This window comes from Schistocerca gregaria, chromosome 4, assembly GCF_023897955.1.
Source record: "Schistocerca gregaria isolate iqSchGreg1 chromosome 4, iqSchGreg1.2, whole genome shotgun sequence".
In the NCBI taxonomy this organism is placed as follows: Eukaryota; Metazoa; Arthropoda; class Insecta; order Orthoptera; family Acrididae; genus Schistocerca; species Schistocerca gregaria.
In genome coordinates, this window is record NC_064923.1 from 422,536,747 (window position 1) to 422,555,848 (window position 19,102).

A 19,102-nucleotide genomic window follows, 5' to 3' on the forward strand; every position below is an offset into this window, starting at 1 on the left:
CTCATTACGGCTTATTCTTAGAAACCGGGTCCGATCTCACAATATCGAAAGGTCTGAATGTGACTCTGTAAATATTTAATTTGCTTGTGTTTTAGTCTATAATATACCTTGACAATAATTCGCCATATTCGGCCGTGTAATAGATAGTAATTCGCCGTGTGCGAGTCAAAGAGTATATTTCAGCAGTGGTTAATATTCTACGCGCTACCGCGACTTAGGGCAACGGCCATGCCGCAGTGGATACACCGGTTCCCGTGAGATCACCGAAGTTAAGCGCTGTCGGGCATGGTTGGCACTTGGATGGGTGACCATCCAGGCCCAATGCGCTGTTGCCATATTTCGGAGTGCCTCAGCCTCGTGATGCCAGTTGAGGAGCTACTCGACCGAATAGTAGCGGCTTCGGTCAAGAATTCAAGAATACCATCATAACGACCGGGAGAGCGGTGTGCTGACCACACACCCTCTCCTATCCGCATCCGCCACTGGGGATGACGCGGCGGTCGGATGGTCCCGGTAGGCCACTCGTGGCCTGAAGATGGAGTGTTTTTTTACCGCGACTTATATAGACGCTGTATCACTCGATTTTTCCATTCGCCTCATGCTAAAAGAACGCAATTATGTTGTCTCTGTTCTTCTTTGTCATCCGTCTTATAAAGATGTAATTTCATGTTTGTAATACGGGCATTTTGTGACGAACAAACTGTAATTACTCTGTATCAGAATACCAATAACGAATCACCACTTCCATCGTAATATTTAACTTCATTGAAAATTGCAGCGAAAAATAATGCACGAGAAGTACATTCCAGTCATAAATGCATTTGTTTAAAAGAAATAATAAAAATAATAATATGAAAGTCCCTTCTGTTTTTCAGGTCTACCTATGCACGATGTTGACTTCATTTGTCCTATCGACAACATTTCCGAGGTAGAGGCCGTTTATTCAGCGATTTGACAGGCGACATAAAGAATCATATGATCGTTATTCAGTGAGTGACTTTTTCGACAGATTAACAGTTTCATCTACTGAATATTCACAGGACATGATCTTCCGCAAATCGTGAATGCCATCGAGCGTTCATACGCTTGTATAGAGCTTATCGGTACACTTACCATACAGAGAGATGAACAACGTAACTTTATATATTTAGCCATCGGCCTGTTGCTCGCTACTAGACTAAGAACATTCTGGCATATACTACGTCGTTCTTAGAACAGAGAAATCGTTAGTGAGGCAGTAGTTAGGAATGTGGCCGAGGCGGGCTACTAGGTTGATTGCAGAGCTCTTCTTCGCCGTTTCATTAGGAGGTTGAGTGTGGCGAGTCGATCGTCCGTTTATCCGCGGGAAAGATCACTGGTACTAATTTGATTGCAAGCTGAGTGGACCTGGGGCGGTTCTGGAGGGATTCGAATGAATTAACCCCACCTCCCTTCCCCCTCCCCTCCCCCCCCCAATTCAGTATTGAACCCAGGACCTGCAGGACTGGACTCTAGCTTTCTACTCGCTTTACCACCACAGACACCGGCTACGGACATACACCAAGAGATTTGTAGGACTGTTACTGTTCACATTGTATGGAAAGGGGCGAACAGTAACGTCGGAATCTCCTCTAATGGCTCTGTTGTACGTTGGGAATTTTAACAAAACACAGAAAGACTGGCAGAGGATCGAAGCTTGGTGCAGAGATCTACAGTGGTCCCTCAAAATAATCAAATGTAATGTATTGGACTTAAATAGGCGAAATGACCTACTGTTCTTTCATTACAAAATTGTCAATAAATCACTGGAAACAGAACAGTTGATTGTTTAGTTGTATGCGGCCAGAGTGAGTTGAAACGCAACTAACACATCCAATGAATTCTGGGAAAAACGGATGCCAGATCTGAGAATCATTGGAATAATGATAATGAGATTCTCCTGCGAAAGAGGTAGTTCCATGACCCATCGCTCGACTTATACTAGTCAGTCGGGAACCCTAACCAGATAGGATTAATAGAGGAGACACGGAAGAGTGTAAGAAGACCGACGCGTTTCCAACAGGTTCTATAAGCTAGGGGCAGAGTGTTACGGAGGTCATCCAGTAACAGACGCTGTAAGAGCTTTTTGTGTCACGGAGAGCATTACTTTGAAACCTCCGAGAATTCAAAATCCCGTGGGAGTCAGATAACATAATCTGTCTTTATACGTAGATTTTGCGAAATGATCAAGCAGGTTCTGCCACAGAAATTCGAGCTTATAGGCGACTTGCCGACAGAGAAAGAAGAACATGGGTGTAATACGTGAGATAGGTCTGTCTTCCCTCAGGCGCAGTAACGTAGCTTGCGGAGTATAGATACCAGCCCCCTGTCGACGTTCGCGCGGAACAAATTGCTAGGACTTCATAGGTGAATTAATACAAAAACAATCCAAGAAATTTTACAAAGCCTCTCATTCAATTCAGCTCACTCTCTTCATTACGCGTTGTGTACATTAACGAGAACTTATTACGTAATTATTGTACAACCTAGAGTGCCAACATAAATATTTTCTTTTACTCTGGCGTCATATTATGTTTCTTAAAATCAGAACTTTTATCAGTTTTACTCCGAAACGTAGCTGCCATACCTTCGTCGGACACTTTTGCCTTTGAACGAATACATTTTTAAAATACGATTCTCTGCCTAGAAAGGTTACGATGTAAATTCCAACAGCGACTGTTTTAAGCGAAAAAATTCAGAATATACCAAAAATCACTGTAGCCATCACATTCGTCACGGAAAAATTCGGCAGTTGTGCTCATATTTAAAACAAAATACTTATTTTGCCGTCTCAGTCGCATATATATTTTACAGTATTTCTGATCAAAGCAGAGCATCTTCAGATCTACACTATGTGATCAAAAGTATCCGGACACCTGGCTGAAAATGACTTACAAGTTCGTGGCACCCTCCATCGGTAATGCTGGAATTCCATATGGTGTTGGCCCACACTTAGCCTTAATGACTGTTTCCACTCTTGCAGGCATACGTTCAGTCAGGTACTGGAAGGTCTCTTGGGGAATGACAGCCCATTCTGCACTGAGGAGAGGTATCGATTTCCGTTGGTGAGGCTTGGCACGAAGTCGGCGTTCCTAAACATCCCCAAGGTATTCTATAGGATTCAGGTCAGGACTCTGCGTAGGCCAGTCCATTACATGGATGTTATTGTCGTGTAACCACTCAGCCACAGGCCGTGCGTTATGAGCAGGTGCTCGATTGTGTTGAAAGATGCAGTCGCCATCCCCGAATTGCTCTTAAATAGTGGGAAGCAAGAGGGTGCTTAAAACATCATTGTAGGCCTGTGCTGTGATAGTGCCACGCAAAACAACAAGGAGTGCAAGCTCCCTCCAAGAAAAACACGACCTCACCATGACACCACTGCCTCATAATTTTACTGTTGGAACTACACAAGCTGGCAGATGACATTCACCCGACATTCGCCATACCCACATACTGCCATCGGGTCGCCACATTGTGTAGCGTGATTCGTCACTCCGCACAGTGTTTATCCTCAGTTCAACCGTCCTTTGTTTATGCTCCTTACACCAAGCGAACCGTCGTTTGGCATTTACCGGCGTGATGTGTTGCTTATGAACAGCTTCTCGACCATGAGGTGCAAGTTTTCTCACCTCCCCGCAAACTGTCAATAGTACTTGCAGTGTACCCTGATGCAGTTTGCAATTCATATGTGATGGTCTGGATAGATGTCTGGCTATTACACATTACGACCCTCTTCAGCAGCCGGAGGTCTCTGTCAATTAACAGACGAGGTCGGCCTGTACGCTTTTGTGCTGTACGTGTCCCTTCACGTTTCGACTTTACTATCACAACGGAAGCAGTGGACCTAGGGATGTTTAGCAGTGTCGAAATCTCGCGTACAGATGTATGAAACAAGTGACAGCCAATCACCTGACCACATTCGAAGTCCCATTCTGCACTCTCACGATGTTTAATAACTACTGCGGTTGCTGATATTGAGTACCTGGCAGTAGGTGGCAGCACAATGCACCTAGTATGAAAACCGTATGTTTTTGGGCTGTCCGGATACTTTTGATCACATGGTTTATGTACTAGTGGCGTAAGCAACTCGTTACGTCCAGACATAAAGTACGTATCAGAATATTTACGTTCAGATCTGTAGTTCCATTGTGAACACGATGGTTTGCTTATGCAACTCCATATATCTGAAAATGATCAGCTTTACTCTAAACTAGTCATGCCATAAAACAAATGCGACTGGCATGCAAAATAAACAAAACAAATTTAGATTACAAACATTTTTTTGAATTTAATAGCATAGAAGCTGTATGACTTATGTACAGTTAATTTTTATGGTCAAATGAAATTCTCAGTAAAAATAAAATAAAACAAGATCGTGATGGTACGTTTAATGGTATTGATTATTGGAATCATGTGAATCAAGTGTTAGGAAGAATATTGCTTACTTTCCAGAGCTTCTGCCAAAAGCGGAGACCATACAAGGAAAGTATTAATAGATAACAAGTTTGGGATCTCCTTTCTCAGGACTGCCTTATTGACATTGTCCAAGCCTACAAACGCTTCATTAGAAACGGTCGAGGAGTTTTGGCATGATAAGTGAGGAAAGCGGGCATTATCAGGTTATGAGAGGCATGCACTTCATATCCAATTAACAGAAAACTGTAAATTCAGATAACGCCCAAGCGATAACACGGCGCGTAACAGTAACCAAATGTTGCGGCAAGTACTGCATTGAATGAAACCAGTGAAAGTCCTACTGCATCGCAAGTTGATGTGTTTTAGATACACAAGGGAAAGGATTTGAAGTGAGGTTCCAAAAGTGGAGCATTCAGATGTTGTGCCAGTAAACTGTTTGACTACCTCCTCGGTTAGGTCGATCGTTGACACCGACAACCGTTACTTTTCGTTTCTCGACTACCTGTGGTCGTTCTGTAACGATAGCATCAAAGCTTGTAATTATATCAGTTTGATAGCTTTGTTTTTTTTTCATCTATTAGAGATAATAGCGTAAATAGTGGCTTTGTAATGTAACCAGTTTGTGTACTTAAGTTTAACTAGAGGGTTGCTAGGCGGAGTAATTTATTTCATGTAGTTCAGCACCGATTTTGGAAACCACAGCTTATGCAACCAGATGCAGCATCTCTACTGCACTAGAAGTGCAGTGTATGATGTGCGCTACAAAACACCCGAGAATGATGCTGCAAATTCTGAATGTGTTATATATGATCAGTTAGTGGTAATCGCCTTCAGAATAAGACCCACTGAATATCAAACGCCTCTGCATGCATTTCTTTTTTGGATAACACTGAATGAAAATTCATTCTGCAAACTATCCGTTTAGTCTGTGACTAGGCCGTTTCTCCGCAGTATTCTTTCTTCAAGGAGCGCTAGTTCTGCAAGTTTTGTAGGCTGCACGTACCCTGTAATTCACCTGTTCTGTACTGACAGTCTCCCAGGTGTCTGTTATCAGGAATGACGTATGTGTTTAATTTCTGAGAAATGCTATTGTAGTTTTCCTCTCGACAGCACATGATACTCTTCCGATAATCTTCTATCAAGCCACTTTCCCTGTAAAGCGAAAGAGGTAAATGCAGCAGCTTCATGATTATCGCTGCTTCACGGAAAGCCGTTTGCCCGCAAAGACAGTGTTTCAACTCTGTTGCTTCCTCTTATTTGCCAGGCTGCATTCTGTATACTCTCTGGCCAAGTATTCTGAATGAAGTCTTCGTTGAGAACACCTGTAAGATGTTGCGCAAGAAAAATGGGCTTACTTAAGCCGCTTGTGTTATCTATTCTGAATTATACCATGAGTATTTTCGTTCGCCCACAAATGTTGGTTATCAAAGATTGGTGAGGGAGAAGGTGAAGCCCTAAGCCGACACATAACCTAATCCTCCTGAACATCACCAAGGCAGCCGGCAAGTGCAACGTCTCCATACGATCACCACAAAGTGTGACATCCGTTCCCTTGATAAAACATCTCGGAGAAATAAGAGATTAATCCATGGAAGTTGGCACTCTAGGTCTCAAGATCCGAAACGTCAACCCCCATACCCCTACGACGAATTACTGATGATGTAATTGCAACATGGAAAGCAGCGTAGCCGTTGGGAAACAAGTATGGTACCATGAGATGGATCTCATCAGTCAAGATGGTCACATAATCATCGACAGTAATATGGCCTTGAAGAGTAAACACAACAGAACAGTCTGTAGCCTTGGCTAGTAGAGCATTCACATTCAAGAATACACTTGTCGCGGTGTTTCAGTAGTGTTGTCCATCCCGTGCACATGTTGCATGTTCAGGTGAAGCTGTTGGTCTGAGAACAGTTTTGGCTCAAATTCAAACTCCTCTCGTCTCATGATGTTATGCTTTTCCAGTTGGTCTTTGACTCGTTTCTGGATTATTTTTTTCTAATATTTTCACCACTGACTGCTATGTTATTGCGTGTATACCACATTGAGGTGAAAAAGTCACGGAATAGCGCTATGCATATATACAGGTGGCGGTAGTATCGTGTACACAAGATATAGATAAAAGTGCAGTGCGTTGTCGGAGCTCTCAATTATACTCGGGTGATTCATACGAAAAAATTACCTACGTGATTGTGGCAGTACAACGGGAAGTGACATACTTGAAAAAGGAACGGTATTGGAGCTAGACGCGTGGGACAGTGCATTTCGGAAATAGTTAGGGGATTCAGTATTCCGAGATCCACTGTGTCAAGAGCGTGCCGAGAATGTTACATTTCAGGCAATACCTCTCACCACGGATAACGCAGTGGCCATAGCCTTCACTTAACGACCGAGAGCAGTGACACTTGCGCAGAATTGTCAGTGCTAACGGGCAATCATCGCTGCGACCGATGCGAGTGTCTTTGCTAGCAGTACGGCATCGCCTGGAGAGACTCTCCTGGGCTTGTGACCATATCGGTTGTACAGTAGACAACAGGAAAAGCGTCGGCTGGTCAGATGAGTCCAGATTTCAATGGTTAATAGCTGATGGTATTGTTCGATTGTGGCGCAGACCCCACGAAGCCACGGATCCAAGTTGTCAACAAAGCACTGTGGCTCAGTAATGGTGTGGGCAGTGTTTACATGGATTAGAATGGTTCCTCTGGTCCACCTGAACCAATCACTGATTGGAAACAGGTACGTTCGGCTACTCTGAGACCATTTGCAGCCATTCATGGACTTCCTGTTCCCAGACAATAATGTGCCACAGTTGCTCGCGACTGGTTTGAAGAACATTCTGGACAGTTCGAACGAATGATTTGGCCACCCATATCGCTCCACATGGGAGATAATCGAGAGGTCAGTTCGTGTACAAAATCCTGGACCTGCAATCCTTTCCCAGTTATGGATGGCTCTGGAGGCGGTATGGCTCAATGTTTCTGCAGAGGATTTCCAACGACTTGTGAAGTTCATGCCACGTCGAGTTGGTGGACTACGCCGGGAAAAAGGAGGTCCGACACGATATAAGGAGATATTGCATAACTTTCATCACATCAGCGTATATTTGCGCGTAAGTTTTCACTTGTTTGCTGTTGTTCTTCGTACGTGTGGTTGCTTGTTAACACCGACCGATCCGATCTGAGACGTTAGCTGTCTGTACTATGCAGATGACGATTCCACTTCAGCACGACATCAGCGGTTAAAAATATCTCCGACAAATGAGACAGCGACAGATGTTGAGGAAGAGAGACGGGATGGCAGCGTCGGCAGAGCCCCTTTCCGCTTCCCCTTCGCGCCTCGGCAGGGCTCTGGTGCAAGAAACGCAGCAGGGAGTGTGGCGCCTCCATTTGCATGGCCAGCAGCGCCTCCGCCGTCGTTTTTGTGTGGGCCGGCTGGCGGTGGCTGGCCGCGCCAGATAGCGGCGGCGCGCGGCGCGTCGCTTCCTTCCTGTGCTTCGCCTCGCCTCCAGATAGCGCCCGCCCTCCGACTCCGGCTCACTCGCCTCTCACTTGGCCGCGAATTCTGCGCCGTATCCTCATGCTCTCGTAATGTTCTGAAAAAAAAAGCGTTCAAAGTACCGCTATAAAATTGTTACATGTTTTACAGCGGTGCTGCGTGTGGGAGCTCAGTTCTGGCGAGAGAACGTTTTGTGATAGAAGCAGAAGTTTCTGGTTCCACAGTGATGCCTTCTGGAGCCGCGGCTACAACTGAACCATGCTCCTCGAAATGCTTAGTATCCCGCGGAAAAGCTTATATACTGCCAAGTCCATCGTTCCCGCTCTCCTGATACGTATACGCGACCTTGAGCCTCAATCTTGTGGTTTAGCCATTTGTTCGGAATATACAGAGTGAGTCAAATGTATTGAGGTAAATAACAGAATCGGTAGATGAGTTGTTTCGTAGGAAACAACCTCCAGTTTGATTCACGTAGTGCATCACTGCTCCAGCGCCACCAAGAGCGCCAGCGTAGCACACGGCTGAAATAGCCACTTTCACTGGTGCGGAGCGTGTTCGCTGAGTGTTTCGGTTTCATGTAACGAACTCTACAACAGCTGTTCGACGTAAATTTCGCGCCAGACGCGCTGACGAACCTCCAAGCAGGCCTGCAAGCCGGCCTGGGTGGCCGAGCGGTTCTAGGCACTACAATCTGAAACCGAATCCTGCCTCAGGCATGGATGTGTGTGATGTCCTTAGGTTAGTTAGGTTTAACTAGTTCTAAGTTCTAGGGGACTGATGACCTTAGAAGTTAAGTCCCATACTGCTCAGAGCCATTTCAACCAACCAGGCCTGCAATTTACTCATGGTGCAAGAACTTTATTGAGACGGGCTGTTCACAGCGTCATGATAAATCAGAAGGTCGCCCGTGTGTTGATGATCACATCGAACAGGGTAGGGAGAGCTTTTCCTGCAGTCCAGAAAAATCAACGCGACTTGCGTTTCACGATACTGGTTCAAATGACTCTGAGCACTATGGGACTTAACATCTATGGTCATCAGTCCCCTAGAACTTAGAACTACTTAAACCTAACCAACCTAAGGACATCACACAACACCCAGCGATCACGAGGCAGAGAAAATCCCTGACCCCGCTTGGAATCGAACCCGGGAACCCGGGCGTGGGAAGCGAGAACGTTACTGCACGACCACGAGATGCGGGCCACGAGACTGGCATTCCACAAAAGTGTACTGCATAGAGGTTTACATAATGGTACAGCACGTTAGTGATGCAGATAAGATTGCTCGTGGGGAATTTTGTGCGGAAATTTTGCATCGGCTAGAGGACTAGGAACGTTCAGTAAGTAATACATTTTTTTTCCTGAAGCCCGGTTGGTTTTATTCAGGATTCCAATACACCATGTTATTGCCTACTCCTTTGGCTACGAAATTCTATCTTCCAGTATATTCACCTTACTGGGAGGGGCTGTACGCCTGCATGTCGTTGGAGCCAACGCCTTGGTGCATCAGTAACCTCCCCATCATCGACATATTGCTTCCCGTAGAGCGGATCGTTCTTGGGGCAAACAGATAGATGCCTGAACGTGCGAGATCCGGGCTCTAGTATGGATGAGGAAGAACAGCCAAATGAAGTTTTGCGAACTCCTCTCGGGTGCACATACTTCTATGAGGCTTTGCGTTGTCATGGAGAACGAGAAGTCCGTTTACATTTTTGTGGCGACTGATACGCAGCAGTCGTTTTTTCAGTTTCCTGAGGGTAGAACAGACATTTCAGTGTTGATCGTTACACCATGAGGGAGGACATCAAACAGAACAACCCCTTCAGAGTCCTAGAAGACTGTCGCAGAGACTTTAACAGTTCAGGGTGCGGCTTTGAGCTTTTGCTTCGTAGGAGTGGTGGTGTGGCGCCATTCCATGGACTGCCGGTACGTTTCCTGTTCTACTTCTACATCTACATCCGTACTCCGCAAGCCACCTGACGGTGTGTGGCGGAGGGTACCTTGAGTACCTCTATCGGTTCTCCCTTCTATTCCAGTCTCTTATTCTTCGTGGAAAGAAGGATTGTCGGTATGCCTCTGTGTGGGCTCTAATCTCTCTGATTTTATCCTCATGGTCCCCTCGCGAGATATACGTAGGAGAGAGCAATATACTGCTTGACTCCTCGGTGAAGGTATGTTCTCGAAACTTTAACAAAGGCCCGTACCGAGCTACTGAGCGTCTCTCCTGCAGAGTCTTCCATTGGAGTTTATCTATCATCTCCGTAACGCTTTCGCGACTACTAAATGATCCTGTAACGAATCGCGCTGCTCTCCGTTGGATCTTCTCTATCTCTTCTATCAACCCTATCTGGTACGGATCCTACACTGCTGAGCAGTATTCAAGCAGTGGGCGAACAAGCGTACTGTAACCTACTTCCTTTGTTTTCAGATTGCATTTCTTTAGGATTCTTCCAATGAATCTGAGTCTGGCATCTGCTTCATCGCTTGTGACGATATTCAAGAAAAAATTTGTCACGGTCAGCCTCATAACACGCAAGCAATTTCGCAGAGATGGTCCCTTCATTGCTGTTTTTGATCTTCCGTTTGGCGGCGAGGGAACCAGCGGGCTCACGCCGTTGAGTACGCCAACTGATGGACGAGTGTGTCAGCAATATAATAAGTAGAGACGTCCAGTTAAGCAGCGAGATGTTTGAGTGTCATCCGTCGATCACCTCGAATGAGTGTGTCCGCAAGTTACAACATAGAGTGTTCAAATGTGTGTGAATTCAGCTGAGACCATCAGTTCCGCAGACTTACACACTACTTAAACTAAATTAACCTAACTTATGATAGGAACAACACACACACACCCATGCCCGAGGGAGGACTCGAACCGGAACCGCGCAGTCCGTGACATGGCGCCTCAAACCGCGCGGCCATTCCACGCTGCACATCATACAAGGCGGCACAGCTGTGCGCGGCCGGGCGGCACGTGAGACATATGACAGGTTTGTGCGACGTTGTTGCGATGATGACAGACACTTCGCCCAACGATTCATCGTGCTTTTGTTCACTTCCATGTCTCCGTAGACATTCTGCAAGCGCCTATGAATATCTACGATGCTCTGGTTTTCCGCCAAAAGAAACTCAGCGACGTCACTCTGCTTGGGACGCACCTCCGTTACAGACGCCACTTTGAACGCTACGTATAGGGCCGCGACCTATCGGAACTTAATTTGTGGATGTTCCACAACAAATTTCGTATTTTTTCAACACAAATTGAAGTAGAAAAACGAGTTGCATTACTTATTGAACGTCCTCGTAGCTCACAGTTAGTTGAGAGTTTTGGAAAACCGTTTTCAAATTGCATCTTTGTATATGGATCAATTTCTTTTCAGCTGAGCTGTAATGAAAGTACGTGCATGTTCCCGTACGCGGCGAGAAAAGGCCCTGTGGTTGGCCGGGGCGTTAATAGCCGTCGCTGACAATGAGGGCGGCCGGCTCGGCTCGGCTCGGCTCGGCGCGGCGCGGTGCGCCTAGTTAACGGTATCAGGCCGGCGTCGCCTGCTAATGGGATCCGGTATCGCCGGTCGCAGCCCGAGTGTCCGTCGCCGACGCCGCCCGCCGGGCCATTTAGTGACGTAATGGGCCGAACTTAACGCAAGCCGTTTCCTGCCTGGTGCCGGGGCGCCGGTGCATTTCCCGGGCGGCGGCTTCCGAGCGTCGCTGATGCGTCCGTCTCTCCGTCCGCCGACACCGCGCCTCCAAACTACACGGGAAAGACGGCCAGGTCGAACCTCCACTGCGGCTGTGAGGGTCGATAAGCACTTGACGGAACAGCACGTAAAAGGTTTCGAAAGGCGAAATGCGCATCACACATAGCGTCAAAGGAACTGAATGGAAAGACACGTTAACGTCAAAGTGTCCCGAGAGATTGTTTTGACTTTGACTTTCACGTTGGCGTCCCGGGATGGGGGAGCGTGGAGGTGGGGCGGTTGCAAGACTAGGGTAACGTCGTCTGCCAACATGGCAAGTTGACATAGGCCTGCGACCGTAAAGTAAATCTATAATTGAAGTATTTCGGTAGTCTCCCATCCCCACAACGTCAATATACCTTCATGCATAGTATGACGTCACGTGAGTACATCTTCAATGTCGACGCTCAACTGTACAAGGGATCTGCTGTTTTTAACCCTTTGAGACTCGAAATATTAAAAAAATTAATTCTCTTGAATTTTTTATTTTTATTATATTATTAGACACACATTGAGAGAGAACAATGTCAAAAACTAGTTTTACATACATTAACTGGAAACATACTGGGTCGTTTCAAATGGAGCCACTGTGGATGATAAGATAAAATGCAGTTATTTTCTCAAATTGGGCGTAAGGTTATTTCACAGAGAGCACACTTCCCCTTCCTTCAGTGATGTTCCTTCTCTGTGTACACAGCGCCTTGAGGTGCCATTTATTGGTAGATGCTTTTCTTCTGTTGTATGTATTTATACTGGAACGACACTTTTACATTTTTTCGCTAATGGTTCTTTGCTCTCACTCTATGAAATAATACAAGACAATATTGTTTTTGTTCGGAAATCGAGACACTCTTCGCTAACACATCATCTTCACTGCTACTGCCAATATGAGTCGGCATCAAAAGAAATCCTTTCCAAAAGGTACGTCAGACTTTGCTCTTCTTTTGTTCTGCGACAGAACATTGTGTGGAATGGATGTACAACTACCTGTCACAGCTGTTCTTGTTGCTGTTAGAGCCGCACTGGTTTCAAAAGGAGCCACCACAATAGTTATGAAAATAAATACATAAATTTAATTATTACCGCAATACACAGAGTAAACAGAACAGTACGACAGTTTTCCGTACACGCTCTATAGAGACTAATTCAATCACAGTTTGGAAACTAAGACAATCGTGCACCGCATACATAAGTGGCTCCTACGTTTGCTCGTCTAACTTCTAAGACACAAAACATACAAAGTAGTTCAAGCTGCAGCAGCTACGGGGTAGCATCTACTGGAGACATAAAGCGCGGCTACAGATGTAGCTACTGTGCATATGCCACGAAATGAGGTGGCTTCAAAAGGAACCACATCATCGAAAGGGTTAAGCTACCCTTTTAGCCAGTGTGTAACAAGTCTTCATATTTAAACATTTCTCGCTGAGCTCATTCATTTTATAGTAGTGGATACTTGTGCCTTGTCAGTCTTTATTTGTTTCTGTTTTGTTTTCGTGACACTTAGCAGAGGTTTCACGGGGACTTGGATATTTTTGCAGTGACTGTTCTTCCACAAAAGGAGCCAGCGATCCATAACCGAAAAATCATTAAGGTTTTAACTTACCTAGACAAATAAAAAGCACACCCCGCGCATAAAGAAGAACATAAACTGCTGAAACAATTTTCGTTAGTTAAACTATTTTTCAAATGGTAAAAAGAATTGAAATATATATTCGTATAGTTCAGTAGTTAGAAAGGTAGTTCAGTAGTTAGAAAGAAAGGGAAAAGGCACACAATGCTTCAGGTAAAAATGCTCTACATATCACTACATATTGTAAATCAAAGAGTCCAGCCGCGTTTTTCTGTTTGTATGCGAATGCTCATCTCGGGAACTTCTGTAGGCATTTTGTTATGGTTTTCAGTAATAGGTAGACTGATTAACGAAGAAGACTTGTATAAATAATGAATTACCGTTAGGCCAAACAAGTTGTCTGTACGTACATACTTACTATTAGCCCTACCCGTGCGAAGGATTTGTCTTTTAAATGTCTGCAGCTCGTGGTCGTGCGGTAGCGTTCTCGCTTCCCGCGCCCGGGTTCGATTCCCGGCGGGGTCAGGGGATTTCTCTGCCTCGTGATGACTGCGTGTTGTGTGATGTCCTTAGGTTGGTTAGGTTTAAGTAGTTCTAAGTTCTAGGGGACTGATGACCATAGCTGTTAAGTCCCATAGTGCCCAGAGACATTTAAACCATTTTTTTGTCTTCTAAATGTTGTTTGATGAGTTTGTAAGCGCACATTATCTCGAGCAATAAATATTGATGGGTTTTTGAAACGTTTGGATGAGGCTCTTTCCAGTTAGTTACCAGTTCCATAGATCATATTCACGATAAACGTTACGATGTGATGTGGTACGTGTCAGCAGAAAAAAATGTATTTATAGTCTAGTAAACATGGGCTGTAAAATGTACGCCTTAAAAGCTATGAGTACTTCTACTGCAAGGTTTTCGCTTTCCATATTTTGAGAAGTGGTAGTATGAACGAAAGCAAGAAAAAATGTCCAGTGAAGGTGGGCTTTCATGTTCATGTCTTAAGAACCATGAGCACTTGTTCATCTTCACTACTGTGAAACATTTCTCTTCTACTAAACAAGTTCTCATAGCCCTTAAGGTAAGCATTTTAGAGCTCATATTTACTGTACTTTCTTTGTCATATTCCTGAATGTTTCCGGTTCCTCCTGGGGCGCAACATTTGTTAGAAAAGACTTGGGTTGTATTTCATACATTTTATTTCCATGAGTATGTTGTTAAAGATTTTTATGACTGCATATTTCACCCCCTTCTGTGCCAAAGTTAGTCTCATTAAACAGTAAGGCAGATTACTGTCCACTTTTCAGCAGTTTACCATACAAAATTTCTCGAGAACAATTTTCCTTTGCTATTAATAAACTTTCTCTTAGCTGGTTCCTTGGTCCATGCACTATACTCCGACGTTTTGCATCACAGGTGATATCTTATTTGTTGACTTTCGACGCACGGTCAGGCTACACAAGTTGGGTTTTGTCGACGTTCGAACACGTGTGAGCACTCCTACATTTGTCAGTGACGTCATCTTCCCTTACCGACCAGCATAAAGCGACCTTGCAGTGTGAGGTGGTGCCTTCCATCCACGTCTCCGTTCCGCGGAAGCGTCGCAACGGCCTCGACGCGACAATTTTACGGCGCGTCTGCGACGAGGTCGCTGCGCGGGGCCTCTTAATCACCTCAGGCCGCCGTAAGGTCTCGCAATGAGCATTCAGGGACAGAAATACCACCTCACTGAGCAGGGAGGAAACTGCGCCAAATCTGCTATCCTTTAACAGTCACCTCAGATGGTTTTTGATCCTGGAATGTCTTCCTGTTTACACAATGAATCAATTAGCAACGGAATGTGAGCTGTCATGAAACCTGCTGCTGGTTAAAACCAATGTACGACACCGGTATTCGAATCTGGAACAGTGTCTTTCTCACACAATGCTCTTACCGTCTGAGCTTATCAACATAGCTTTGTAACACAGCCTCATTGGGTAAACTCCTCTGTGAAGTGATAGATTCATAAGAGCTGAACCATTTCCCCGCCATATTGTTCCTTCCATGAGTGCTGATCCGACAAGATATGCGGGACACCATCTGTGGAAGGTGGGAGAAACGTACTTGAACTCGAGAACTTGTGAGGTTGGGTCGGAAGTTGGATGTGAATACCTCATTCCGCACGAATATTCCCTGCTAGCAGCAAGATTCCGGCTTCGAATCCCTGTTCCGTTTTAATCTGCCCGGAGCTTTCCAAACAGCTCATACCCCGTTACTGTGTTACATAAAGGTGATTCTAGAATTATCATTTCATGACGCTTCCCTTACCCTCTCTCTCGTGCTGCGAATATGGAGATGGATTGTAGTCTACGATGTTGTTGTTGTGGTCTTCAGTCCAGAGACTGGTTTGATGCAGCCTTCCATGCTACTCTATTCTGTGCATGCTTCTTCATCTCCAACTAACTATTGCAACCTACATCCTTTTGAATCTGCTTAGTGTATTCATCTCTTGGTCTCTCTCTACGATTTCTACCCTCCAAGCTGCCCTTCAATACAAAACTGGTGATTCCTTGATGCCTCAGAACATGTCCTACCAACCGATCCCTTCTTCTAGTCAAGTTGTGCCACAAATTCCTCTTCTCCCCAGTCCCAATCCTATTCAGTACCACCTCATTAGTTACGTGATCTACTCATCTAATCTTCAGCATTCTTCTGTAGTACCGCATTTCGAAAACTTCTACTCTCATCTTGTCTAAACTAATTATTGTCAATGTTTCATTTCCATACATGGCTGCACTGCATACAAATACTTACAGAAATGACTTTCTGACAAATATATACTCGATGTCTACAAATTTCTCTTCTTCAGTCTACATTTTATATCCTCACTACTTCGACCATCATCAGCTATTTTGCTCCCCAAATACAAAACTGATCAACTACTTTAAGTGTCTCATTTCCTAATGTAATTCCCTCAGTACCATCTGACTGAATCTGACTACATTGCATTACCCTCGTTTTTCTTTTGTTGGTGTTTATCTCATATCTTCGTTTCAAGACATTGCCCATTCCGTTCAACTGTTCTTCCAAGTAATTTTCTGTCTCTGATAGAATTACAATGTCATCGGCAAACCTCAAGGTTTTTATTTCTTCTCCCTAGATATTAATTTTTACTCCAAATTTTTCTTTTATTTACTTTACTGCTTGCTCAATACACAGATTGAATAACATTAGGGATAAACTACATCCCTGTCTCACTCTCTTCTCAATCACTGCTTCCCTTTCTTGCCCCCCGACTCTTATAAATTCCATCTGGTTTCTGTACAAATTGTAAATAACCTTTCGCTCCCTGTATTTTACCCCTGCCACCTACAGAAGTATTCCAGTCAACATTGTCAAAAGCTGTCTCTAAGTCTAAAAATGCTACAAACGTAGGTTTGGCTTTCCTTAATCTCTCTTCTAACGCAAGTCGTAGTGCCAGTATTAGTCTACGGTATGCTTTTACAATTGTCACTAGCTGTTACCTGCAGCCGGCCGGGGTGGCCGAGCGGTTCTAGACGCTACAGTCTGGAACCGCGTGCTGCCTCAGGCATGGTTGTCTGTAATGTCCTTAGGTGAGTTAGGTTTAAATAGTTCTAAGTTCTAGGGGACTGATGACCTCCGAAATTAAGTCCCATAGTGCTCAGAGCCATTTTGAACCATTTTTTGTTACGCGCATCTGCGCTCGCATGTCAGTAGTTTTGTTATGGTAAGCGGTGGTGGTAAGTAAGCTGTTGTACTTGCAATAACGTCAGCTGCCCTCACGCGTCTGCCTGTTCGAGTAAGCATAGCTGGTGAGGTGCGTCATTTTTAGTTTCTGTATTATATTTTCATAACTAAACTTGTCTCCCCTTCTACGCCGTTTAATTGTCCTTGGTAATCTCTGGTCACCTCTTTCTTTGCTGCTGTTCACCTGTGCTCCATTATTTCGTCAGTATTTATAAAGTAACAGTCCTTGAAAAGTGTCTTTTGTATAGGTTTCCACCGAATCAGTACCCTCTAGACTTAGAAGCAATGTTTTCTGAAGAATGCGACGAATTTTGCTTAGCTGCAACTCTCTCAAACACCTAAAAATATGCCAGTTATTCCAGCTACGCTTTCTGCTTGGGACGATGTCGCGTCAGAGTAACAGGAAATGCTTCACTGGATAGCAGATACGACTGCTTTCAGAATTCTTTCTGATAGCGCGACAGATGTGTCCGAACGACGTCCTCCTCGCTGTCATGTGCTCTGTTATTCTCAGCGCGACCGAGGAAGGACTTCACTCCGAGATTTCTCAGCTGACATCGGATGGCGTCTTGCAGGCGCCAACGGGAAACGGTGATTATTTTCGCATAGGCGTCCACAGCGAGGTCCCTGGAATTTGTAGTGGAGCGTTTTTATGTAGCCTATTAGAGAATTCTCGAACATTTCTAGAAGTGATTTCCCTCGATTCCACTAAAAGGGAGGTTTACTATCTTTGGCCCGAAAAAAGCATGTTCTTTGAGAACTTTTTCTCGGGATGTATAATTTTTTCGACCTGAAATGTCGAAAAGCAAAGGCGGGAAGTGCCGTCGGAACGAAACAAAATTTCGATGTAGACCCTCATGCGCGGTATGTCATAGGTCAGGCGGCTCGTCTGAAATCAAAATTGAGTTGACGTTAGCGAAACATGTAAGTTTCTTTAGGAGTTGTTCCTCGCTTAAGTTATTTGAGCCATAGGAAACAAAAAGGCGGCAATTTGTAAACATAGGGTTTTTTTCATCGATTTTTCGACTTCGTCACCAAGTAAAAATATTTATAGTTGATGGATCGGAGTAAAACTGATACAGCTCCTAGACAATATAGTTAGCTTCGTCGGAAACAAAGAATTATACCAATAGGTTCAGTAGATTTGACGTTACCATACCGCACGACAAAACGTCATTTCGAGAAAAACGCGTTTGAAGTTTTGACTACATATAAATGCAATATTATGCAACTTACTTTCAATCTGTTATTCTGGATCCATAAACTAGTCCTTCCTCTTTCTCACAGAGGGCGTTCTGTTCGATGTGGGCCATCCTGCGCTGCTCCAGAGCCTCTCGTACTGCCGGTGACAAGTGGTTTTCGACCGTTTAAATCCGGTGGTCGTCCGAATCCTTGGCGAACTGCGTCGAATAGAGTCCCAGGATGACGTCCATCGTTTTCATGGTCCTCAGAGTTGCTGAATACCCTTCGTTGAAGCCGCTCACTGCCAGGAAATTCGCAATCTCCACAGTCTTCTCACCAGAATGCAAATGCTTGGGGGCTAACTTCCAAACACACGCGTTCAAACTTTCATTCGAACTTTTGTGTGTTTCCTCCCAATCACCAGCACAATAACTCATCCTCCGAAAGAAGAAAAAAACTGGTGCGTGAAAAAAGCCGATTTCAGGCTGGTGCATTGGTTTTTTCAACCGTGAATAACAAGCATTTCCGTATCGTATTCGGAAAAACCGTTTCAGGGGTGGATTGTAAACACTTTTATGGATCCAAAAATGCATTTTTTTTTTAAATCGATTTTTTGAGCCAAAAGATAGTAAACCTCACCTAAACCTCTCGTTTAGCCAATATTTTAGTATTACATGGCTGATTCCAATGAGACGAAACTCAGGCTTCTCGAAACTGACCATCTCATTTATATGAAAAATGACAATTTTGAGAGTGTTCACTATATTTATGAAGGCTGTGAGGTTCGTTACTGGATGCATATATAAATTGAAATGATTTGGTTTCTTGGTTATTTTAATCGAAAACTGGCGCCGTGATAGCTCGCATTCACCACCGTTCTATGTGCCAGATTTGATTGTTGAAGTTCGCTCTGAACACGATGGTGCAGTTTGAAGCAACAAAGTGAG

General features: G+C 44.5%; 1 pseudogene; it reads left to right on the top strand.

Annotated features, from left to right (window-relative positions):
* The first annotated feature begins 218 nt into the window (after window positions 1-218).
* Window positions 219-335, top strand: LOC126268533 (5S ribosomal RNA; annotated as a pseudogene).
* Window positions 336-19,102: the final 18,767 nt, after the last annotated feature.